The 27,110-nt window shown below is 36.9% G+C and overlaps 1 pseudogene; it reads right to left on the reverse strand.

The window, feature by feature from the left end:
- LOC140515475 (WD repeat-containing protein 82 pseudogene) overlaps positions 1-27,110 on the reverse strand; it is a 445,535-nt pseudogene that overhangs the window by 324,291 nt on the left and 94,134 nt on the right.

A 27,110-nucleotide genomic window follows, 5' to 3' on the forward strand; every position in this document is an offset into this window, starting at 1 on the left:
GAGACTTTCTGAACTTAGCTAGGCTGGTCCCAGAGTAAAAGATACACAGACTGTTTCTGAGCCAATATTTCAAGTCTTTCCAACTTGATAGAACTTTCTGACACTTAGACTTCACTGACTTAGCTTTCAAAAGCCCAGGATCTTCACTGGAATTGAACTTTAGTAAAAGAATTTAAAAAAGAATACAATTAGTAAAAGAATACACATATACACACACTTGTACACATACCTGCATACATTTCTACACATATATACACATACACACATATATACAGATACATGTATACACATGTATATAATACATAAATATATAATTAAATGTAAATAATATATGTATATATTATCTTGAAGATTTTAATTATTTCCATCTCTCTATATTTTAACAGTATTTCTTATTTCATCAAAGGTGATGCGGGGTCACTGAATATGATCCATATTACTGGCCTGAAGGGTTAGGAGTCACATTCTTTTTCATTATCAGGGCACATATTTTATTTGGATTAGTACTGAGTTACTGTTTAATAGAAGTGGAAAAAGCCCAGCTCCAATTAAATGCAACCAATATTCTTTGGATATTAGAGTTGATCCCTTGGTACTGTGAGAAATACTTGCCATAGAGTTCCAGAAAATAAGGAGAAGTCTTAAAAGTAACACTCTAGCTCATTTTCCATAATTACTGTGAAAACTTCAAACATGGAACTTCTATAATTCTCTCAAAAGAATAAGATAGGATATTCCTCAGTACACTGTTTTATTACATAACCGTATGGAAATTACAACATTATAACTGGCAATATAAAATTAAGTTCTTAGGAGACATTGCAACATGAAGAAAGAGCAGAGCTGGGGAAAAAAAAAAAACAAGAGAAAACACTGGAATCTGTGAATCCGGTTATTGATCACTGAAGTGATCTGTAAGACCAGAACTTTTTGCTTGGGAGGAATAAACTATAAAATGGTAAAAAATAAATAGCAACAACATGAAAAGGTACAGCTCTTCCCTCCTCTAAGCACTACTAATAGAACAGCCATGCCTTCTGTTTGTTTGAGCCTGATGATTTGAGAACGAGTTCGTGATATGGAATTCAATACTCTCCATGATCATATTCAAAGTCAAAACGATTTCAGATGGTTAATCCTAAATTATCTGATAACACCAGTCAAATTTCAAGCTGCTCCACTCTTCACAATAGTACCTATATATTTCTTTATACAGCTCTATATTAAATTGGTAGTAATTACAAGTCTATTTAGAATTTTCAAAAGAAAAGCTAGTGATAAGAAAGGAACAGTGAAGGAAAAAGGCACAACACAGCTGGAATAGATCTCTTCAGGTTTGTTATAGGATCCTGCTGGAAAGACTCTGCAGTAGAATTTGTGATATGTGAGAGAGACAGAACACTTCACTTTCCACTGCTGTCAACCAGGCACCTAATTCACTTGAGAAAATAATAAAAGAATTCAATCTGGAATCATGGCTGAAACGTATTGGACTGTCAAAGAGACGAGGGTTTATGGGGAACGGCTTCCTGTGCTCAAAGAAGAAAATAAAGTGTCAAAAAGGGAATCAGACTTTCTAAACTCCATAGGTAGTTATGGATGGTCTCACATTAATCCCAGGCATGCTCCAGATGTAGTTCCCCACTTTCCTACATTTTTGTAATGCTCCAGTTTCAGATACTTAAAGCAAGCCCAGCTGGTCTAGACATCTGGGCACATGGTGGAAGGGGAGAAAAACACTGTGATAATGCAGCCTTGAAGCCATGGGAGAAAGAAGGAGGGCAGAGGACCAGGGATAGGGAAGAAGAAAGATGGCAGAGGAAGTGGAAGTATGTCTCCTACTTCTGTCCTAGGGAAAGTAAATTACCTTTATTACTTCTCAACATATGAAACAGTTGAGAGACTGAGTTGATTGCCCCAGGGGGAAAACAACTTCATCTATATTTTTTTAAAGATCAGGTAAACAATTCAAGTTTCAAAATTGTAGAAGTAAGTGGTGCTCCTTCAAGCAGATCTTGTAAAACTTAAAGGATAGATGGAGACGATTTCTTTTATTGCTAAACTATTCATCTTATGCACATACCCTTATATGTTTGATTCATTTGCATGCACAAGATGACAGCCCCAAATCCTCGAAGAGAAAGGCTGATTTAGTAACAAAAAGCAGAAGCAAAGTGCTTTACGATTCGCTGATAGACCCACCATCTCATTAACTCCATCTCTTGCTCTAAGGACAGTCATTAAAGAAAAACTGGTTGCTCTTGGAAAGGTTGTGACAATCGGCTTTCCTGTAGTTCCCCAGAACATAACTCCTTTCCCTGGCCACCACTCCTCTGTGTATTGGCCTTCCTATTAGCTACAAGGTTGGCTAAGTGGCACAATGGATAGAATGCTAAGCCTGGAGGCAGGAAGACCTGAGTTCAAATGTGATCTCAGACATTAAATAGTTGTGTGTCCCTGGGCAAGTCAGTTTGCCTCAGTTTCCTTATCGGTAAAATGAGCTGGAGAAGAAAATGGCAAAGCATTCCAGTATCTTTGCCAGGAAAACCCCAAATGGGTTCATGGAGAGTTGAGCATGACTGAAAATGATGAAGCAACAAAACAAGCTCCTTGAAACTGAGACAGAGATTATCTCATGCCTGTATGAGTATTCTACGAGCATAAATTAGGTATTTAACAACTATTTTTCATTCATCCATTCACTAATTCATTCATTCATTCATTCATTCATTCATTCATTCATTCATTCATTCATCCCTCACTCTTGACAACTGACCAGCCCAACTTCTTGGCTATTTATTCATTTCTTTAAAGATATCCTTTACTCTACTTCTCCTTAACACCTTATTTGTGATACATTAGAACCTGCTCATAACTCCCCAGTATCCCCAATGAACGATGCTCATTTTAAATTCTTCAGAGATTGTAATATTGCATGGCTTACAGTCATACATCACTGTTAGAATCATATAAAAAGTTTGCAACTAAATTATCTGATAACCTACACATTACTATTACCTATAAACAAATGAGATATATGTACAAACCTTTCTTGGGAACTTAATAATTCATTTCAAGCATTCACACGCACACATGTAATAAATAGAAAATTTTTCAGTTGAGAGGATGCATAAGTATGGGGGCAAGGGGTGAGAAACAGGAAAAGCCTCGCATAGTAAGTGGCATTTTAACCAGGCTCTGAAGAGAGCTAGATATTCTAAGAGACAAGGGTGCAGAAGGAATAAAATAAGGGCCATGCTGCACCAAGGTATGGAGAAGATAGATGGAATACAAATAGAACTTCAACAGGGATCAAATTGGATATTATTTGTAAAGATCTTAGCACAGTGCCTGGCACATCGTAGGCATTTAATAAAGGCTCATTTCTTTCCTTCTCTGAGCAAAAGGAAAAAAACCAAACCATTAGTACAAAATACTTAGAAGACAGAAGTGGCATTGGGTTCTTCATTTTTAATTTTGGTGGTAATATTCAGTAAATGTGCAAGTTTTAGGCATTTCTATCATTCCACAGACATGTGGATAGCACTTTTCATTGATGTATGCATCCAGGGAATTTATTTTTTAAGGCAAACATGTTGAATAGTCATAAAGAACATTATAAAATAAAATTTTAAAAATCCCTAAAATTTAACTTAATCTATTATTAACTTAACAACAAAACTCTAAAACTGTAGACTTTGAAAAAAGACTGTTTAAATCAACCCTAAAATACAAGCTTAAAAAAATAAAATTTTTAAAAACCTTACCATCCTGGCTAAAAAAGACAGCTTCCAACTGATCCTTGCTTCCCTGCCCCCACAATTTGCAAAGAACAGTAGTACTGGTGTTTAAGAATGGGTGACCAGAGGCACACCCTTTTAAAGTGGAAAATTTTAACTTTGTCCAGGTGAAAAAGAACTCCAGGGTTACATATTATGGACAGGAGGAGGTTTGACAGAAAGTTAAGTGTCCAGAGATGTCAGAAGGGGAAAAATATCTAAGTGAATTTTTTTCCCTCTGATCTGGCTGCATATGGCTGAAAGTCTTGGAGTAGAAAGATCAGACCTTGGGAAGACTGCTCTACTTCACTGGCCTCTGGATCCTGGTCATAGTTATGGCATGAAGATAGCTGCTGGCACTTCATCATGTGCCTAAAGACACCTAGTACACTCTACAGTCAAGTCTAAGATACAAGTATAACATCTTTGATATTTGAATGGTTTCTTTCTGGCTGCCTGCAATAATTTCTCCTTGACCTGAGCACTCTGAAAAATACTCCTCAAAGTTTTGATTTTGGGATCTCTTTCACAATGTGATCAGTGGATTATTTCAATTTCTCATGGAGTCATTATCTTCCACTTGCCCAATTCTAATTTCTAAGAAATTATTTTCTTCAGTGAATTTTTTTAACAAACTATCAATTGTACCTTCATAAGTTTCTTACATCATTCTCATTTTTTTCTCAATTTTTTCCTTTATCCCTCATTTCTTTTGTTAGTTCTTCCAAGAATTCTTCTGGGGCTTGTTTTTAATTTGAATTTTTCTTTGAGGCTCTGCCTATAACAATTTTCACATTGTTGTCTTCTTCTGAGTTTGTGTCACTATGGTAGCTTTGTATAGTCTGGTTCTTTTGCTGTTGTTTCCTCATTTTTTCCAATCTATTTCTTGATTTTGAACTTTATGCTAAAGTTGGGTTCTGCTGACCTGAGGGTGAAGAAGAACTACTCTGAACTTTAGACTTTTTTGTTCTCCTGTATTGAGAGTTAGTTATGGAGTAGTGCAAGCCTTCTGTGCTTCCAAGAGCTCTGTGCTGAGAGAGGTATGATCACTTTTCTCTTGGTCTGAACTCTGGTCTAGGGAGAGCCCCTGCTCCCTGCAGCCTCAAATGCTAGTACCCCTCTCAGCCCTTGAACTGAGAGCAGGTCCCCTGCTCCCCTGAAAAAGCAATAGTTCTCCTCTCTGCCCTGGAAGGTGATGTATATGGTGCTATTCAACACCCTGCTCTAGCTCCATATTCAAGTCTATGTTTCACCTAGGAGTTCAGCATTTCTGAGTTCTCTGAGGAAGCAAAGCAGGGTAAATTTGATCCTCGAAAAGAGCTCATCACTCAAAATATTGAAGGAAAATGTTGCTTCACTGTGTGACAACCATAAGAATGTAGCTGCTGCTGAATTAGATGAAACAGTATATACTGCAACAGGCTACATCTTCATTTACTATGATGATAAAGGAAGGAAGTTTACTTACATGCTGATGTTCTTTTGGTATCTAATCAGTGCCAACCTCCCTGATGAGACACTCAACGGAATCAAAATATTCCAAGTTCAGCTGGGGGATCTGAATGTAGAAACCAAACAACTTCTTAGTACAAAATATGAATTTCAGAGAGTTTACATAAGGAGTAAAGTATTACTGGATGATTGCAAGAGTTGGACATTCAAAATTATTAGAATAATCATCTTTCCCTCAGAAAATCAGTTTTAAAACTTTTTACAGCACCTAAGATAAACCAAAAATAGAATCTTTTGAATCACTTGATCTCCCCCTAATCTATTCAGTAGATTAATTTTCTATTACTTGGAAATATTTACAGTTTCTTCATGTGAAACACAAAAATTTCCACAGATTATCACCACCTTATATAAAATACTTTTAAAAAATAGACTTTTGGGGCAGAGCCAAGATGGCGGAGTAGAAGGACAGATCTGCTCTAGCTTTCCCCCCATAGCCCATAAAATACCTGTAAAAAAAATGACTCTAAACGAATTCTAGAGCAGCTGAAGCCACAAAATGACAGAGTGAAACAGATTTCCAGCCCAAGACAGCCTGGAAGGCTGACAGGAAAGGTCTATTGCACCAGGCTTGGAGCAGAGCACAGCCCAGCATGGACCACGTGGCATGGACAGGACTGGACTGGACTGGAGGAGGCTCCAGGGCTGAATCATGGGTAGCTGAGGTTCTCAGATTTCTCAGCCTACAAATGTCAAAGACAGCTTCAAAGGTCAGTAAAAAAGCTCTTTCACCTGGGTGAGAAGGGAGTGAGGTCTGGCCTTAGCCCCCAACCCAGGAGGAAAGGCAGCCATTGTAGTAGCAGGATCCACTTTTGGAGCCCTCGGCCTAAAGACCCTGGAGAAATCCAGCAGCTGATCTGAGTCTCAGTCCTGAGAGGCAGTCCTGGGGTGAGGAGGAGCACTGGCAAGGCAGAACTGGTGGGGGCTTTGGAGAGGGAATTCTACTCCCAGTTCCAGGTCAGAAAAGAGTGCTTGTGGTTGCTCACAGACCAGATCGCAGGCCAGAAGAGGAGTAAACTCCTCTCCCTTGATTGTGCCACCTTGGAGGAACTGAGAACTTACAGGTCCCTAGCGATATCTCAGAGAACAGCTGCACAAAACCTCTGAAGCCTAGGCTAGTATACCCTCCACTTGACAAAGGACTCAAAAGTCAAGTAACTGGCTGGGAATATGCCCAAAAAAGGGGGAAAATAAGATTATAGAAGGTTACTTTCTTGGTGAAAAGGTATTTCCTTCCATCCTTTCAAGATGAGGAAGAACAAAGCATACCATCAGAGGAAGACATCAAAGTCAAGGCTTCTACATTTAAAACCTCCAAAAAAAAATGCAATAGTCTCAGGCTATGGAAGAGCTCAAAACAGATTTTGAAAAACAAATAACAGGGGTGGAGGAAAAATTGGGAAGAGAAATGAGAGCAATGTAAGAAAATCATGAAAAGTGAGTCAACAGCTTGCTAAAGGAGACCAAAAAAATGCTGAAGAAAATAACATCTTTAAAAATAAACTAACCCAAATGGCAAAAGAGGTCCAAAAAGTCAATGAGAGGAAGAATGCTTTAAAAGGCACAATTGGCCAAATGGAAAAGGAGGTTCAAAAGCTCACTGAAGAAAATAGTTGTTTAAAAAATAGACTTTTTTGTGTTGCAAATGGTCACCATGCACATGCCATCAGGCATAGATTCCATTACCCTTTAAAAGAGGTAATAAGGAAGGATTATAAAACCCTAGAGACTTAAATATTAGGTATTTAACTCTTTTATAATATTTAATCAGGTATATTATAGAGTTTTTTAAAGTCACAAATGAAATTTAACTTTCTCCTCAAATGGCTAGTTTTGCTGAGAAATTCACATAAATTATGACATTGAACCAAATGAGTATGTCCCTGGTTATTGAGGAGACAGTGTTGCCAAGTGAAGATACACAAAACTGAGGGTGTATGGTGCATTCAGTGAGAACTAGCACCTCTGGTATGAGGGATTCCTGAGTCCCTGTCATGGTTTATCATTCACCAGTGCACCTTTGGCTCCAAGAAGCTGTAGCTTGCACAGTGGCCACACCCTGGTAAATTGTCTCAGCAGACAGGCTAAACCAGGTTGAGTGTAACTGATAGACCTCAAACTTGTCAGCAAATTAGGGGTATGTCTACCCCAAACATGTGAAGATTTCCCCTGGCAGAATGGCCAGATGTGAACAATTTTTCCAACACCATGAAGGTGGCTGAGGTACCATGGAGCACTTAGAGCTTAGTCAGGCATCAAAGACATGAAGGTCATCTATTCATTGCATCCCGGGCCATTGCTTGTCATCTTGACCTTTTTTTTTTTTTGCCACTAGATTTCAATGACTTAGGAAGAGGGAGTCGGGTTGATGACTTTGCACAACTTTGTTTTACTTAAATCCAATTCATACGTAACTCATCACTCCACGATGTCATTGGTCCTCTTTGAAAATGATGGATGAACAACAATTTGCATATCTTTAATCAATGACAATTTCAAGCATTTTTATATGACTATTGATAACTTTGATTCCTTGCTTTGAAAACTGCCTATTCATATCCTTTGACCATTTATCAATTGAGGAACGTATCTTATTTTTATAAATTTGGTTCACTTCCTAACATATCTGAGAAATGAGACCTTTATCAGAGAAACGTGTTATAATTTTCCCTCCATTTTCCAGCTTTTCTTTTAATTTTGGCTGCATAGCTTTGTTTGTGTAAAAAGTTTTAAATAGTATGTAATCAAAATTATCCATTTTACTTCCTGTGGTCTTCTCTATCTTTTGTTTAGTCATAAATTCTTCCCTCATCTTTATATTTGACAAGTACTTTCTCCTTGCTCCCCTAATTTGTTTAAGATATCACCCTTTATGTCTAAATCATATTGCCATTTTAAGCTTATCTTGGCATACAGTGTGAGATTTTGGTTTATGCCTACTTTCTCCCAGATTGTTTTACTGTTTTCCTAGCAGTGTTTGTCACATAGTGAGTTCTTGCCCCAATAGCATTTGGGTCTTTGGATTTATCAAACACGTAGTTACTGTGGTCATATACTTTTGTATATTGTGTAGCTAATCTGTTCCATTGATTAACCACCCTATTTGTTATCTAGTACCAGATAGCTATGTAGTAGGGTTTGAGATCTGGTATTGCTAGGCCACTTTCCTTCACTTTTTTATTGATTTCCTTGATAATCTTGACTTTTTGTCCCTCCAGATGGATTCTGTTACTATTTTTCTAGTTCTATAAAATAATTTTTGATAGTTTTATTTGTATGGCACTGAATAAGTAAATTGATTTAGAAGTATTATCATTTTTATTATATTAGCTTGGCCTACCTATGAGTAAGTAATATATTTCCAATTGTTTAGATGTCCTTATTTGTGTGAAAAACTGTTTTGTTAATTGTGTTCATATAGGCCCTGTGTCTGTCTTGGCAAGTAGACTCCCAAGTATTTTATATTATCTGCAGTTATTTTAAATGGAATTTCTCCATCTCTTCCTGCTGAGTTTTGTCAGTAATATACAGAAATACTGATGATTTATGAGGAGAGATAAACTACAATTTAGAATCTACTTTGTTTCTAGGATTGCTATTAACAAAGTGAAGGATATCAAGATGAGAGTGATGAGTGGATGGAAACTGCTGAAGAAACAGGACACATTTGGTCTGAGTAAAGAAGATGGTGCAGGAAGCAGCAGTGATGATCGCTGTCTTCAAAGATTTGGAAAGCTGCAATGTAAAAAAAGGATTGCATCTGTTCTACTTGGTCCCACAGGGCAAACTGGGACAAATGCATAGAGGTTAGAAAAAGGTAACTTTGGGCTTCATGTAATCAACAAATGTCCTTATAATTAGAGATCTTGCAAAGTGAAATGGGATACTCAAGAACTGGTGAGTTCTTTCTCGTTGGGGGTCTCGAAGATGAGACTGTATGACCCCTTCTCAGGTATATCACAGAAGGGATTCTTAAGTGAGTGTAGGTTGTAATAGATGGCCACCGAGATTCCACCTCTGAGAGTATGTTACTCTGATAAAAGAAACCAAAGGAGAAAGAGAAAGTGAACTCTAAGCATCAAAACAAGCTACATTCTCTGAGCAAACCAAACAGCAAACTAAAAATTGCCTCCCACGACATGAGAAAAGGAAGAAATGCTCAAAGAAATGTAACTTTGAAAGTGCAATGGAGTGTTGGTAGAGGAACTTGACTAAACAGTTGGCAGAGTTCAGGAAATATCCAACTTTTTATGTAAACAAGCTCATTCAAATAGCGAGGTAACCAATTTGAACAGACCCATGAGGTTCCACTGCTTCCTTAATGCCTCTCCAGGTTCCTGTCTTCAATTCACCAAACACTTATTGAGCATGCACAAGGTGCCTGGCACAACATTCAACAAGGAAGGACTATTATTGCTGGATATCACAGAGATGACACACTCCCTGCCCCAGGGGGCTGGCAATACCAGGAAAGAGCTTGTTGTCTATATGTTAGCTGTGTTAAAACACTCGATGCAGAACTCGGGGTTCTTTGAGACTCTAGTGTCCTAATTTGAGGCAGAAATAAGTTTCTTTCTGTTTGGTAGACAAGCTCATGTTCTCAATGGAAAACAAGTCTTACTTCTGCTTAGAAAAAGAAACTTCTAATGGTGAAACTTTTGGATAGGCAATGACAGTGGGATTTATTTCTAGGGAGATCATATTTTAAATCCCTGACTCACAGTTTTAAGCCATGAAGTAAGGTGATATAAAGGCAAACTCTCTAGCCCATTTAATGTAACAAGTCTCGAGTACTACAAATATGATAGTCTTCTTTGTTGGTTATAGAAAAATAAATATATTCCACGTTGCTTATCGTCAAGAATCTTATAGTTTTATCAGCAAAAGAGAGGAAACACAAAAAGAAGATAAGAGGATTAAATACTAAGTTGAGTACAAGCAAGGATCAAAATATAATGGTACAGACTATATATATGATGAACAGTCAGGATGATAAAACATATTGACTATTAACCATTAAGGGAGGCTCAGACTGAGTCAATTAATATTTGATTCCTATTTGTTGATCCTTTCCACCAACCACCAACCAAACACTTTATACTCAGTCTTTCTTTAATAACAATAACACATAATAGCTAGCATTTATAAATAACTTAAAGGTTTGCAAAGTGCTTTAAAGATTTTTGTCTCATTTGATCCCCACAATAGCCCTGTGTGAAGCAAGTGCTATTAATGTCTTTTTGCAAATGAGGGAAATTAGGTTGAGAGAGGTTAAGTAATTTACCCAAGTTCACAAAGCCAGTGAATGTCTGAGGTAGGATTTGAACACAGGCATTTCTGACTACCGTCTAGTGCTCATCCACTATGTCACCTAGGTGCCTTCCTTTAAGTCTTAATCCTAGCTGATATCACTTAAGAGGGAGGTTGACAATCTGCACACTTCCAGAGGAAGGTCATTGAAATGATGTGGAGAGAAGAGAACTTACCACATAAGGATTGAATGAAGAAACATGGATTGTTAAGCTTACAGAAAACAACAGTCAGGTATCACACATTGGAAGTCATCATACATTTTAGATGATTACCAAGTGAAGACCTATAAAAAGTCCCATTCAGGTGCTTCATTGGGGAAGCACAGGTGATTTGGGGTCTCAAAGGCCAGAGGAAAACAAACTTAGATTCTACCAAAATGAAAGAGCATCGCATGATGCCCTGGCAATAAAGTACCACTGCTTTCTGAGGAACAGCCTAACTAATTTGTAGAGAGGTTACACTAGCAAATAGAATAATATCTCCAACAAAGGAACAGAAAAAGGCTACACAGGACTAGGCAAGATACTTCAAAACAAGTCAACATTTATTCTGAAACTCAGCAACCTGAATGCAAAGGGAAAGACAGCTAAAAATATTTTGGAAAAGAAGATTTATGATTAGGGACACATCAAAGGCTTATAGTTATCTCAGATACCTCATGATTCTATATTGTTAATGACATAATCACCAAACAGTGATAAAAATGAAACTGATTATATCTTATCACATAAGAAATCAATGGTTACTAATATAGCAACCATTAAAAGGAAGGGAAAAATTAACACCAAATTAAAAGGCTAAAGGAGAAAAAAGGATAAAGATGAGGTTTCCATCTTCCAGCTGAAAGCACAATACCAGCATTCTCCTGGTAACCCTAGCTGGCTACAAATTAAGGAACACAACCATTTCTGAAAGATGAGCACCAGAGGTAAGACAAAGAGCAGGGACAAAGCAGGCTATTTGACATTACCAACAATAACTCTGCAGCACCCCTTCTGGGGCTATTTGCCAACTCCCAGAGGCAAATTGGTTCCCCAGAGGGAAGCTGACAGCGTAAACCTGCGGGTTTGTGTTTTCTAATACTGCCACTTAGAAGCTTCCATCTAGTGTGTTCTCCAATATCATTTAACCAGTTGTTTTCTCCCAGGTTACCTAGGTGGCACAGTGGATAGAGCACTAGGCCTGGAATCAGGAAGACTCATCTTCCTGACTTCAAATCAGGCCTCAGACACTTACTGGCTGGGTGACCCTGGGCAAGTCATTTAACCCTGTTTCCTTCAGTTTCCTCATCTGTAAAATGACCTGTAGAAGGAAATAGCCAAACACTCCAGTGTTTTTGGCAAGAAAACCCCAAATGGGGTCATGATGAGTTGGACACAACTGATATGACTCAACAACATTTCCCCAGTCAACCAGCAAAAAGTCAACTAGATGTTTCTGCAGTGATACTTACTGAAAAGGTAGAGCATACAAACACAAGCCTGGGACATACAGAGTCTAAGGTACATCATTAGTCACTGCTATTGTGTCAGCTTTCTTATCAGCACTAATAGGAAGTCCAAATCTTATAAAGTTTACAGAAGGTCTTCCTCTGGTAGGGGGCATGAGAAGGAGATACTCACCACTTGCTATCAAGCAATGCCCTATCAAGTGCTTTCTGGGAAGTCTTCCACCACTGAAATGGCCTGCTATTTTGGAATAGTAGATTATGGACTGTTGTGGTTTTTTTTAATGCAAGACCCAGAGGGTATGACTAATCTTCTTTAACTAACCCCAATACACTTGATTTGTAGTCTCTTGTCAATTCACCTAATGGCCAGAAATGGTTAATTTCTTTCAATGGTAGTAAGTATTTTCCCCATATTTCTGATGTCTCTGAATGACTGATTCAATACAAATGTTTCAAAATTATTCACATCAATTTTATACCTTTTGTTGATTCTGAAGTTCAATCAAAAATGTTTTCTCACTTGGTAAAAGTATCAGGGCAGTAGATCATCTTGGTAGTTACGTTAATTGAAGTTAAGAGTGTGAAATACTCATTAAAAACAAACAATGACATAAAAGATATTGTTGAGGACACACATAATTACAAAAAGAGTCACATACAAGGGATGGACAGTAAGAGCTTTGTGTTGCTATCCAAAGAATATTAAACTATCTACAGGAATAGTGCACTGGGTACATATTTTGTAGAGCATTTATGGAAGGAGCATGGACAGGATTTGCTCAGGACAAGGTGTAGGTGGATTGTAATTTGTACTTATGGAAAGAAGACCCACCTGATGAGATCACAGCCATACTGGCTTATTGAAGTATGCCATGGGGAAGAGGGACCAGAGCTCTCGGTGACTTCCCAAGACAGAGCTAGGACAGTGATAAGAATTCATACTGTGAATAAATCTAAGCTAATTTGGATCCAATATAAGTGATTTTTCCTAACAATTACAGCTGCCTAAAAATGGAAAGGTCATCATGTATGGTGCTATTCCTGTCATTAGAGAGGGTCAAGTAGGACCTGAATGATCATTAGTTAAATATGTTATATAATAATAGTAGTAATAATAATGTTTTTACTACTACCAGTTATAACAATAATTATTACTGTATATACAGCACTCTATTTTCAAATTACTTAATAAATATCTAATTTTATCCTGATAACAACTCTGGGAGGTAGGTGTTATTACTTCAATTTAACAGATGAAGGCATTGAGGTAGAAGTTCAGTGCCTTGCTGAGAGTTACACAGCTAGTATCTGAAACTGGATTTGAACTCAAGTTTTCCTGATTCCAGGCCCAGTGCTCTGGTACATAGAGTACTCATATAATGGGGAAAAGAGAGAGATTCAATGCCATACAAGCAGAGTGGTACAGTGGAAAGTATGATCGTTTTGGAGTCAGAAGACCTGGGTTCAAATACCACCGCTGCTACTTGCTACCTTTCTCATCTTGATATCTCATTTTGAGGAATTACCCAGGGAGGGAGAAAAACTTGGTTTAAAAAAGAGAAGTATGACATCTAGTAAATAAATTACTAAGCAAAGTTTATGTTATTATCCCTGCCAAAAAAAGTAGCCTTGCAAATACATGGAAACTGAGGAAGAAGTTTGAGGTGAGAATGAAACTACATATATAAAACACAATACGATAAAGAAGCTACTATTCCAAGAATCACCAAATTCTAAAATATAGAAGAAGAAGGTATATGAAGGTTATCTTGTCTCCAATAATGTTCATCAATTTATAGAAACAAAAAGAATTCTATCAAAGCTAATGATGATGATGATAGTAATAATACCAAAATTTATGGAATGCAGCTAAAATGTTCTTAGAGGCAAACTATTTGCCTAAAATAATATAATTAAAGATTATCAAAAGTAAAAGAGAAGATTAATGAATTGGGACTGCAATTGAAAAAATTAAGAAGTCTAAAATAAGAAGAAATGAGATGGCTAAATAAGATCAAAGGGGAAATTATAAGCACTGAAAATCAAAGAACATATGACTAATCAAAGAGCTGGACTTTGTAAAAGACCAATGAAATCAATAAATCATTAGCTACATTAACCAAAACTAAGGGGAGATAAACCAAATTATTAAAGTTAAAAAATGAAAAAATAAACTAATTTTTAGGGAATACTATGACTGATCATATGACAGCAAATCTGAGTATGTAAAAGTCATAGATTAATATAAAATACCCAAACTGACAAAGCAAGAAATAGAAATTCAAAATAATATAATATCATGAAAATGATTGGACAGACCATTCACAAATCACCATGTTAAAAAGAAATATGGTCTTGATTAATTCATGAGTGAATTCCATAGAACATTCAAAGAATAAACAACTTCAATGTTATGTAGTTTGTTTTCAAAAATAAAGACAGCTCTCTAGTCACTTCTTTCTACGAAATAAATAAGGTTCTTATCCTCAAACCACAGAACATGCCAGAGAAAGAACAATAGATGGATATCATTAACAAATACCTAAACAGAAATATAATTGCTAAAATTAAATTAAAATGGAAAGTAGCACAAAAGAGATTAAAATTTATTTTTATGATCAAATTTATTTTTATCTAGTAAATTAACTAGGAAAGTGAAGAAGTTTCAATTTTAGGAAAACAGCTTACGATCATATCTCATTAACAATAAGAACAATAAAAAACCATTTGCTTTGACAGGATGCAATGCCCATTTGCTTAGTGTAGTGTGAGATAGTTCAGCACAACAGTACTGATCAATTGATTTCCTCCAAGTCCCCAGAAAGTAAAGAACATACAATGGAGACTAAAAGGTAATATGGACTTAAATCAAGTCCATAATATGTCAGCCTTTGTTAGAAGTTCTTAGTCAAGCTTGATGGAATTAGAAGATGGCTAGTCTTCAGCTATCTAAAAGACTGTCCAAAGTAATGGCATCTTCAGGGAACTTCTCACCTAGGAGGAGACATTGCGTCCAGCAGAGAGTATGCTTAGTCTGTCAATTTATGAGAAAAGAGGACCTTTGGGATTTAAGAGGGAGTGAACCCTGGCCATCCATGCGCCCAGCCTACCTATCTCCTTCTTTAGCCTTCTCTCCCTCTCATCAAGATATGATCCACCTCCTTGCTAAAGCAAAACCCTCTACATGCACAAGTAACCCCATCCCATCCCATCCCATCTCCTCAAACAGACAGTCCCTTCTATCACTCCTGCTTTCTCACTAATCTTCAATTTATCTCTCACTGCTGTCTACCTACAACCTACAAAAATGCCCATGTCTTCCTCATCATCAAAAAACCCTTACTTGATTTGTCTATACTCACTAACTACTCTCCCATATCTCTCCTCCCTTTGGGGGCTAAATTTCCTTGAAGAGGCTATCTAAAATGGGCATCCCCAGTTCATTTCCTTTCACTCTCTTATTAATCCTCTGGAGTCTAACTTCCAATTTTATCATTCAACTAGCACTGCTCTTTCCAAAGTTCCCAATGATCTCTTAAAGGCTGAATCTAATGGCCTTTTCTAAATCCTCATCCTTCTTGTCTTCTCTGCAGCCTTTAACATTATAGATCACCATCTTCTTGATACTCTCTTCTCCCTGAGTTTCATGGCATGGCTCTCTCCTGCTTTTTCTCCTACTCATCTGACCTCTCCTCAGTCTCCTTTGCTGGATTTTCATTCAGGTCAAACCCACTAACCATGGGTGTACCCTAAAGTTCTGTCCTTGGTCCTTTTCTCTTCCTGTTCTATGCTATTTCACTTAGTGATTTCACCAGGTCCCACAGATTCAATTACCATCTGTATGGTAATGATCTTCAGTTCTCCTTATCCAGTCCTAACCCATCTCCTAACCACCAATCGCATACCTACAAATGTCTATTGGATATCTCAAACTGGATGTCCTGTAGATATATTAAATTCAATATGTCCAAAACTGAATTAACCATTTTCCCCCCCAAATCTTCCTTTCTTCCTGTATTTTCAATAATTGGGTAGAACACATCATTCTTTCTGCCAAATAGGCTCACAATTTAGGTATCTTCTCTCTCTCTCTCTCTCTCTCTTACTCTAATCAGCTACAAAGGCCTGTTAATTCTAACTTTGGAACATTTCTCATATATGTATGTCCCCTTCTCTCTTTTGACATTGCCTTCACCCTGGTTCAAACTCTCACCATAATACACCTGGATGATTGTTATATGCTGCATCAAAGCTTGCCCCACTAGTCCACCCTCTAGTCAGCTATCAAACTGATCTTCCTTAAGTGCAGATTGGATCATGTCACAGGCTCATTCCACAATTCAATAAGTTCAGTGACTCCCTATTCCCTCCTGGATCCAATATATAATCCTCTCTTTGACTTTTTAAATCTTTTATAACTTGGCACCCACCTACCTTTACAGTGTTCTTACAACTTATTCCCCTTCACATACTCTTCGATACAGTGACACTGGTCTCCTTGCTGTTCCTCACACGTGACACTCCATCTCCCAACTTGACATTTTCACTGACTATGCCCCACACCTAGAATTCTCTCCCTCCTCATCTCTGTCTCCTGGCTTTCCTGGTTTCCTTCAAGTCCCAGCTAACATCTCACCTCTTACACGAAGTCTTTCCTGATTTCCCTTGATGGTAGTGTCTTCCCTCTGTGATTGTCTCTAATTTTTCCTATATATATCATATCTGTAAACTGTTGTTAACATGTTGTCTCCCCCATTAGGCTGTGAGTTGTTGTCCTAAGGAGACAATGTGTCCAGAACAAAGGGCATGAGAAGTCCATCAGAAGGGAAAGGACCATAGAATATACCATGCTAAAGGTATGAACTGTGTGTATGTAGCTGTGGGAGAGTGTGCCTAAAGTATATGGGAAAAAGTTTTATAGCTCTAGTTCTTATGATGTTAATTCAATAAATGCCTTTGCTTTGAGATCATTATGTCCTCTGCCTAACTATTAAAGCCAACACTGGTGGGAGGGTTATGATCTATAGTGCTAGGAGTACAGACCCACAGGGTACCTGGATGGGAAGGTGAAGGGTACGTATCTCTCTGGACACCCAACCAACAAGTGGCAAGTACTGAGCTGAAGAAGAGGAAAACCCTGAAGAGAATGTTACATTTAAAAAAAAAATTTTTAAGTATAGGAATGGAAGGATTTTCCTTAATACAATGGAAACCATTTATTGAATCCAAGAGCCAGTACTTGATATAATGGGAAAACTTCAGAAGCTTTTCCCACTCTCATCATTATTATTTGATAGTCTGGAAAAACCTAACAATAACAATAAGACAATTTTAAAAGCATTTTAAGAAAAAAGGATAGGCAAAGGGAGGCTAAAATACCTCTCACTGCAGATAATGTGATGCACTCTTTAGAACACCTAAAACAATCAGTAAGAAATACTAATAGAAAACTTCAGCAAGATAGTAAAATACAAGACAGGGGAAAGGGCCTGGACCTGATTTCATTGGTATACAGAAATCCTTGATGAAGAAACTCTCAATGCAAGAAGCACCTTCTCTGTAACATTAGAGATTTACCTAGATCACTGAAAAGTAAAGTTACCTGCCCAGAGTCACACAATCAGTATGTAACAGAAGCAGATCTTGAGCTTACATCTTCCTAAATCCATGGCCAGATCTCTATCCACTATATCAAACTGCCAAGAAGAATCCACACAGATAGTTAGCATTTCTATATACACCAATAAAAATTTCAAATAGGTTATAAAAAAGAGAAATACTACTGGAAAATTATTAAACATACTATATATCTGGGAATTAACTTAACAAGACAGTAGACTATAAAGTCGACTAACCAATATTATTTTGTTAACAAGTATTTCTAAGGCAACTACAAAATGCTAGGTACTGAGGACACAATAACACAGTAAAACGATCTTTGTCCTCAAGAAGCTTACCTTCTAACTAGATATATGTAGGTGGTGGGTCTGTTGGTAGAAATGTGTGTTCATTTGTGCGTGTATACCTGTGTGCGTGTGTGTGTGCATGTGTGTGCAAAATATATGCAGGACTAAAAATACAAGTATTTAGAATCTAGTTTATACCAAGAACTTTGCTAAATGTTGGATATACAAATAGAAAATTGAGATCATTCCTGTTCTCAAGGAGCTCACATTCTATTTAGTAGAGACAATATATGAAATAGGGTTCAGATACAGGGCAAGAGGGGAAGGCTCAGTCGTCCCTCAGATATAGAGGCAGGACATATACAGATATAGATATACACAGAGAGAGAAAGAGACAAATACATGTATGCATGTATATAAACATGCAGATTATATATAAAATAAATATTTTATACATACATATATGTAAATATGAATGTGATCTTAGGGGAAGGGGCACTAATAGATGGGGAGGTCAGAAAAGGCCTCATGTAGAAGATAGTACTTGAGCTGAGCTTCAAGGAAAGCTAGGTATGTTGAGGAAGAGGCAATGAGTGAAAGCATTTCCACACAATGACATGAAGACAGTTGATGGCAGTCCTGTGTGAAGAACAAGAAGGCCAAGAAACTACTCTCTTGGGGTTCATAGTGTATGGTGGCCTCAAGTAGTCAAGAGACAGTTAACCTAAAGACCCTTGGACAGCAGGGCCAGGGGAATAAAGAAAATCAAGAAGAGAAAAGGAAGTTATAGAAGACAGTCTAGAGGTCTGAAAATAAATGTCATCTACTCTACCACTCATCAAATTCTGATTCCTCATTTTTCCTTCGGTACAAATTATCTCAATTTCAGTCGCGACATTTATAAGGAACCAAATCTTGCCTGTGATGCCCCAGAAGTATTATCATAAATAATTAAAATTTAACTACACTTGGAAAAACAAATTAAGCTACATTTTAGTAATTCCTTGTATTTCTATAGTGCATATCTCTTAGTTGCCTGAAATGTTTTGCAGTCTCTTCTCATTAATATTCACAATAGCCTTGTGAGGTAATTATCCAGTATTACTACCCTTGTCCAATAGTGCTAGGGTAGAAGCTCAACACTGTTCTTGATCACCATTGTGGCCATGGGCTGACTCACTATTTTCCCCGAGTCCTATGTAGTAAAACAGGCCTTATCAATCATGCAAACTTATCTCGGAGGGAGTGGGTAAGGAGAGGAAGGATAAAAGGAAGGCAAAGTTTTTCAGTCAAAAAAACAAAAATTAACTTACATTATTTTCACTTTTCACAAAATTGAAGGATAGGGTCTATAATTTCTATTTATTACTTTAAATATATGATACCCAATTCAATGGATTTATGATTTTATCAATGTGACTTAATTCTTGTAATAGGACAGATCACAACCTAACCCCTCATTCTCATCATAGGTCCCTCTAGTTCATATCCCTTTCCACAGAAAACTCAGTCAATGTTCTGGGACCCTTCCTTGAGATATAAAATAGAGAATAATGACATTATGTAGATACTAACAGAAGAAACAAGTTGTTAAGATACCAATTACACTATATCACTGACCCTACTTGCTTTTCTAGTTAGACATTTCTCTGATGATATTATTGACACTTACTTCAATACATCTCTTCAGTGGTAATAGCACATTTGCTGTAATCTTTTCCACTGTTGCATTACATCTTTGAAGATAGGTATTGCATGACTGACACCCAGGCAGCATTACACGAAGAATATAGTTGTTACAAAGACTGACTTTGTTTTAGGAAGGAGCTTTATTAAAGTCACTGAAAGGCCAGGACAATTTTCCAAAGTTATACGGTCTATTTTCCTTCCTCTTCTTCAATTCTGGGCCCAGCTTACTATTTAGTCCAGCATCTGTCCAAGCTAGAAGTAAAAATGGATAGATACTATGGGCTGTCCATCCAACTACACATCATGTTCAGAACAACAGGCATTCTTCATCCATTTACTTTTATGGAATATTATTTCAAACGCTTTTGAGACATTTTAGATCTTACTTGGAAGGCTCTGCAGTGCTCCAGCTGATGCAATCAGCACAAATTACCCACAAACAAGATTCTCTGGAGCACCTCACCAGCTGTAGCTAATCTCAGTTGTGTTTGTACTATCTGTTGAGCATCTTCCATGACTGTACAAAAAGCTATGATGAGCCCATATTCCATGCGTGAAACCTCATTTGATATTAATAATCATAAAGTTATCTGCTGTTACATCTTTCAAGGAATCTTTTACCATTAAAGCAACATTTTGCTGCACCAAATTAAGAGGGTATTTTAGTCAACAAACAATGAGCACAGCTCAATCTGTACTGGTCAGTTACTTACACAACTGTGAAGGTGTGGTCAGCTGTAGGATGTCATACATCACAGCCTGTCTATTCAATTTTTGCATCTTTTTCAGTGTTTTAATTTATTATTCATTTACTTTCAATGTTCTTTTCTTTCTATATTTTGAGTTCCAAATTCTCTCACTCCTTCCCCTACCCACTGAGAAGGCAAGCAATATGATAACAATTATACATGTGAAATCATGCAAAACATATTTCCATATTAGCTATATTTTTTTAAAAAGCAAGAAAATTAAAAGGAGAAATTATACTTCAATTTGCACACAGAGTTCATCAGTGTTCTCTTGGAGGTAGACAGTATGTTTTTCATAATGAGTCTATTGAAATTATCTTAGATTATTGTATTGATTAGAGTAGCCAAGTCTTTCACAACTGATCATCATTAAAACATTTCTGTTACTGCACACAATGACCTTCTCACTTCACTTTGTATCAGTTTGTTTAGATCTTGCCATGTTTTTTGAAAACCACTCCCCTCATCATTTTCCACAACACAATAATATTCCATCACAGTTATATGCCACAACTTGTTTAGTCACTTACCAATTGATGAGCATCCCCTATACCTCCAATTCTTTGCTATCACAAAAAGAGCTGCTATAAATATTTTTGCACATATAGGTTCTTGTCCTTTTTCTTTGATCACTTTGGAATACAGACCTGGTAGTGATATTTCTGGCTATAAGGGTATCAACAGTTGCATATCCTTTTGGACATAGTTCGAAATTGTTCTCCAGAATGACTGGACCACTTCACTATTCCACCAGCAGCACATTAGTGCACTTATTTTTTTTCTCTCATCCCCTCAAGAATTTGTCATTTCTTATAGGCGTAAGGTGATACCTCAGATTTATTTCAATTTTCATTTCTCTAATCAATGGGGATTTAGAGCATCTTTTTCATGTGAATATAGACAGTTTGGATTTCTTCTTCTGAAAACTGCCTGTTTATATTCTTTAACCATTTATTAATTGGGGAATGGTTCTTATTTTTATAAATTTGACTCAGTTCTACACTCAGTATATATTTTGAAAATGAGGTCTATATCAGAAAAAAAATACCTGCTTTTTTTTTTAATATTATTTCATTGTCTATGGTACCTTTTAGAATAATGCAATTTCCCTGATCATCTCTTTTTAATTAGGACAGTTTTTCCTTTTGCTTTGTCCAAGATCACGATTTTTACCCCTTCCTTTTTTTACTTCAGCTAAAGCACATCAGATTCTTCTCCAGACTTTTATTTTAACTCTGTGGGTGTCATTCTATTTCAAGTGTGTTTCTTGTAAACAACATAAAGTTCGGTTCTGACTTCTAACCCATTCTGCTATCCACTTCTATTTTATGGGTGAATTGAACCATTCAAATCTACAGTTAAGAATACTAATTTTGTATTTGCCTCCACCTATTTTCCTATTCTGTCCTCTCCTCTCCTCTCCCTCTCTCTCTCTCTCCATCCTAACCCTCCTCAAAAACCTTTTTTGCTTCTAATCACTGCCTTCCCTTTATTTATCCTTTTACCCTTTTTTATTTACCCTTTATCATTCCTCCTTTCTCTTATCCCCTTCCTCTCCTATTTTGCAATCAGGAAAGCCACATTTCTATACACAACTGTGTGTGTATGTATGTATGTAATGTATTCTTCCCTCTTTGAACCAATTCTGATGAGAGTGAGACTCAAAAACTGACTACTACCCTCCCCATTTCCCCTCCATTAGAAAAGTTCTTCTTCACATACCTCTTCTATGTGAAATAATTTTCCCCATTCTTCCTTTCTCTTCCCCTTTCTCTCAAGTGCATATCTCTTTCTCACCCCTTCATTTTTTTGGAACTCATTCCAATATAATCAACTCACACCTATGTCTTCTCTCTCTGTAAACTCCTTTTAACTGCCCTAATAATGACATAGTCATCTTCCCATGTGTATAGGAAAGCAAAATGCTTAACTTTATTTAGTCCCTTATGATTACTCTTTCATGTTTTAATGTCAAATTTTCTAGCCCCTCGTTCTAAGTATTCCTTGATAATTTCTTGAAATATGATGTCCAGGCTCTTTCTTTGATCATGGCTCTTGAGTAGTCTAATAATTCTGAATAATTCTTAAATTATTTCTCCTGCTAACCTCTTAGGTTTTCTTAGGCTACAAAAACATCTCACTCCAACCTTTTTTGTCCCTGCCACTCCAAAACTTGATTTGTAATGTTATTTTAAAGTTGTTTGGAGGGGAATGTTGGGAGAATTCAGCTGGGTGGCTACCCTTCCATCTTGGCTCCACCCTTCTCCACTTCTGCATATTCATCAAGGATATGCTTGATATCCGTGTATATTATTATCATCAAGATTTGGCAGAGATGAGAAAGAAGGCATGGGGTCAATAGCTGGTGATCTTTTCTTGATCAGTTTTTAATTGGTAACAATAAGATCTGAGATGTTCCCCATACATTTGGCATACTTTTCTACTTCCAGATATGTTGAAAATTAATCCTGTAAGACTCTGAAAATTGTATTGCCTCTGGCACAGACTTCCTCTACATATGCTTGGTTTAGTTGTTGGCGATGGGTGAAAATAACCTATTAAGACTTTAACAAATATTATTCTGTGTTGGTTAACCTTCCTCATTAAGTGGTCACAGTTAATGTCAATGTTCATTCTTTTCTCTAGTTGCCATTTTTTTCATTAACAATTTATTTTAACAGGTCAGATTGGAGCTCCCTCAATAGGATACTCTATTATCATACTTACTCTAATTTGGCGTTGATTTTGACTTCTGTTCTAAAAAGTTGGTGATCTGACTACACATAGTTGACTGAGAAATGACTCTCAAATCGACAGTCATTTTCTGTCTTTTTAAATATCAATTTCACTTTTTGTGACTGTTATTTAGTACTCACTGCCAGAATCTTCAAATCATCTTCTTGAAGAAAGTAGCCATGATTTGTAAGAAAGAGGCTTCTGTAAAATCTAACAGCCTTTGTCATCTCTAGTTTTTAGTTCAACATATTTTGTCATTATTTTCCCCATGTCCATCTTTGCACTGAACTCACCCACTATTAAACTACATTTTAATTTGATTCAGATGATCTTGTCAAGTTCTTGTCACAGAACTTCTCTATCACCTCATACTCTGAAACAGATAATGGAGCAGAAATTTCAAATATTTTGTCAGCATTTTTTTAAATGACTATCATGAACTTTGCAATATGAGATGATGATGAAATGACATTTTTCACTGCCTTTAGTTGGCATGATAAAATCCATTCTGCCAAGTCCTTTATTTGCCCGTGAAGCATCCTTCCACTTGGCTGCAGTGTCTTTTTGTTTTCTAGTTTGATTTATAACAATAACGTTAAGATTGTTATGGTTTAGTTCCTCCACTGATATATCCATTCATTGGTCACTGGACAAATGTCACAGAGCACCACTATACAAGATAATGTTTATAGATTATCTAAAAACTATGTGATTTTTAAACTCCCTTGAACCTTTTTGTAATCCTGCCTCAGTCAGTGCATAAACAGAAAGGATTAAAGATCATTTTGAACTTTTCTTTGTACATGGGTTACTATGGCTAAAGATTTCAACCATAAGTGGCCAGTCTCCTGGTGAAGAGCTACTCCATTCTTAGCCTGACTTCTCAGAAATCAATCACAGGATGTTGCTGTGACTGTATTCAAAGCCCTTCGGATATGCATGACCTGCCAGAACTTGTCTTCAGCTGATAAGGTCTCAAGGAACCCCTGGTAATTTCCAAGCCATGATGTTGCATTGGAGTAGAATGCTGCAGAGTCTTACTCTTTTAAAGGATCATAGAACAGAGGAATCAGTTTAGAGCTGTAAAGGCTCTCAGAGATACTCCAGTCCAACTCACTAATTTTGCAGATGAGGAAAGTGATAAAAAAGGTAAAATGACTTGCTCAAGGTCATAAAGCTAGGAAATGACAAAGCAAAGATTTGAATCCAGGACCTCTCTCTTCAAAACCAGTGTTCTTTCCATTGTATTATATTAGGACAAATAACTTCCCAAAGGGCTACAAAAATGTGCATACCCTTTGACCCAGCTGTTCCACTTCCAGGACTGTATCCCCAAGAGATCATAAAAATGGGAAAGGGTCCCACATGTACAAAAATATTTACAGCAGCTCTCTTTGTGGTGGCCAAAAACCAGAAATCAAGGGGATGCCCATCAATTGGGGTAATAGCTGAATAAATTATGGTATATGAATGTAATGGAATACTATTGTGCTACATGAAATGATGAACAGGAAGACTTCAGAGAGGCCTGGAAAGACTTATATGAACTGATGCTGAGTGAAAGGAGCAGAAACAGGAGAACTCTGTACACAGCAACAACCACAGTATGCAACGAATTTTTCTGGTACACTTAGTACTTCATTGCAATGCAAGGACTTAAAAAATTCCCAATGGTCTCAAGGCAAAATGCCTTCCACATCCAGAGAAAGAACTATGGAACTGGATCGCAGAATGAAGCAGAATGTTTTCTCTAGTGTTATGTTTTGTTTTGGTTTGGTTTTTCTCATGGTTTATCCCATTCATTTTAATTCTTTTATGCAACATGACCCATGTGAAAATGTGTTTAATAAGAAAGTATATTTAGAACCCATATAAGATTGTATGCCATCTCAGAGAGGGGAAGAAAATCTAAGACTTCTAGAAGTGATTGCAGAAAACTGAAAACAAATAAATTAATAAAAAATAAAAAAGACAAATAACTTTCATTTACTAGCTGTATGTCAACGTAGAGAAAGCTGTGTAGGAAAAGCAGTAGAATGGAAAAGCAAAATGAGAAAGAAAAAAAAAACCTTCTTTCCAAGTATCTTGCTATCACTTACTCTTATAGGATTCAATTCTAATTCCTTCCAATACCTTGGGGATTCTGAGCTTATTTTACTTTTAACTTACTGTTAAATCCCCTCAGTTCTTTCCCCTGTGTCTACTAGCTAAACCAGTTTTCCAGGTATATTCCAGTATAGGATCATGTCTATCATGTTTTCTGAAAACCCAAAGTATTAATCATTCAGGAGATTTTATAAATAATATTAATAGGATAAGCTAGTAGCTAATAACTGAACTCCAAAACATAAAGCACCATCACATTATCATGATGGTAATCACAGAATGTCAGAGTGGGAAGGGACCAAGCAATTTGTCTTCTCTTACCCTTACTTGAGCAAAGGGTACGATGAGCATGTGATGTATGCCTTTGTCTAAGTAATTGATAAAAATGTTAAACAGTACAAGGCCAAGAACAGCTCCCTGGGATACAACAACAGAGACCTCATTTGAAGCCTTTAAGAATAGTTTTTCTTTTCTTTTTTACGAACTGAAATTTCTTTTTTTTTTTTCAGTTAATAGGCACCTTGCTTCTATCCCTCCCAACTATACTCCCCTCTCATGGGAAAAAAAACAAAAAATAAAATCTCTGCAACCAATCTGCGCAGTAAAGCTTATTCCCACAGCGGCCATGCCCGGAAGTCTTCATCATGTTGCATGTTTATTCCATCATCTATCTGTTAGGAGCGAGGCAGCATTCGAAATCTTTTGTTGCTGTTGTTCAGTCATTTCAGTGATGTGACCTTTTGTGACCCTTTCGAGATTTTCTTGGCCAAGGTACTAGAGTAGTTTACCATTTCCTTCTCCAGTGGAGTCATTCTGTCAGGGAATCAGAAGTTAAGTTTCTTGCACAGGGTCACACAGCTAGAAAACATCCAATACTGGATTTGAATGTAGGTCTTCCTGACTCCACGTCCAGTGCTCTATCTACTGAGCCACTAGATACCTTGCTAAATCTTAGGTCTTCTAGAATAATGGTGGATCATTACAGTGATCACTCTTTAAGTTATTTGTACTTTTCAATTATGAAAGTCTATTTTTTGGACAATATTTTTTTCTATTAATGCCTGAAAGTCATGGAATACTTCAGTTACCAAATAATTAAAGTACTAAGTCAACCAAAAGGCAATGGATTCCTGTTGGGGACAAATACTGTGTAACATGTCACCAAAGTATTGCACAGGAGAAGTGATTTAAAGAATGTGATCAGAGAGATGTATCAAAAGGAAGTAGACTGGTGATATGTCAGGACTGAATGAAAGAACCGTTTCCTCTACTGCTACCACATAATGTCAAGAAATGAAGAGGAAGGCCTCTGGCATGCTATATAGACTGCCACGAGTAATGCATGAGAGAATATGGACAAAAGTTACATACCATGAGAAAGTATGGATGGGATGTAATCTGCATTGTTCAAGGAAGAATTTAAATCAATAAGATCATAGAATCAGCTAAATGTAAGATCAAATACATATTTGGGGACATAAATAGGTATGTATTTGTCACACTCATAATCAGCAAGCCATTTAATAAATTCTCACACATCCAAGCGACTAAACTGTAGAAAGCAAACCTATTAGCTAATAATGCACTTCTTTTAGTGAGAAAAACTTATTAAAATAATTGTTTTGTGAGAGAATCAAGTTTCAACTTGATCCAAAGAGACATGACTTGAGCAAACAATCTGCCATGATTTTTTTCTGGCCCCAAACCATCTTTATATTAAAAAAGATTAAAGGAAGAAGGTAACTAATACTGGGTCCTTAGTAATATTGTAAGAAGAATTCTCTAAATGCGTTGGTTGGCCATCTTTCAGAATGAATTCTCCCACCGAAAAAGTAAGTATTCAAGAGTTGCTTCATTAAGCAGCTAGAAG

Source organism: Notamacropus eugenii, chromosome X, assembly GCF_028372415.1.
Source record: "Notamacropus eugenii isolate mMacEug1 chromosome X, mMacEug1.pri_v2, whole genome shotgun sequence".
Classification (NCBI taxonomy): domain Eukaryota; kingdom Metazoa; phylum Chordata; class Mammalia; order Diprotodontia; family Macropodidae; genus Notamacropus; species Notamacropus eugenii.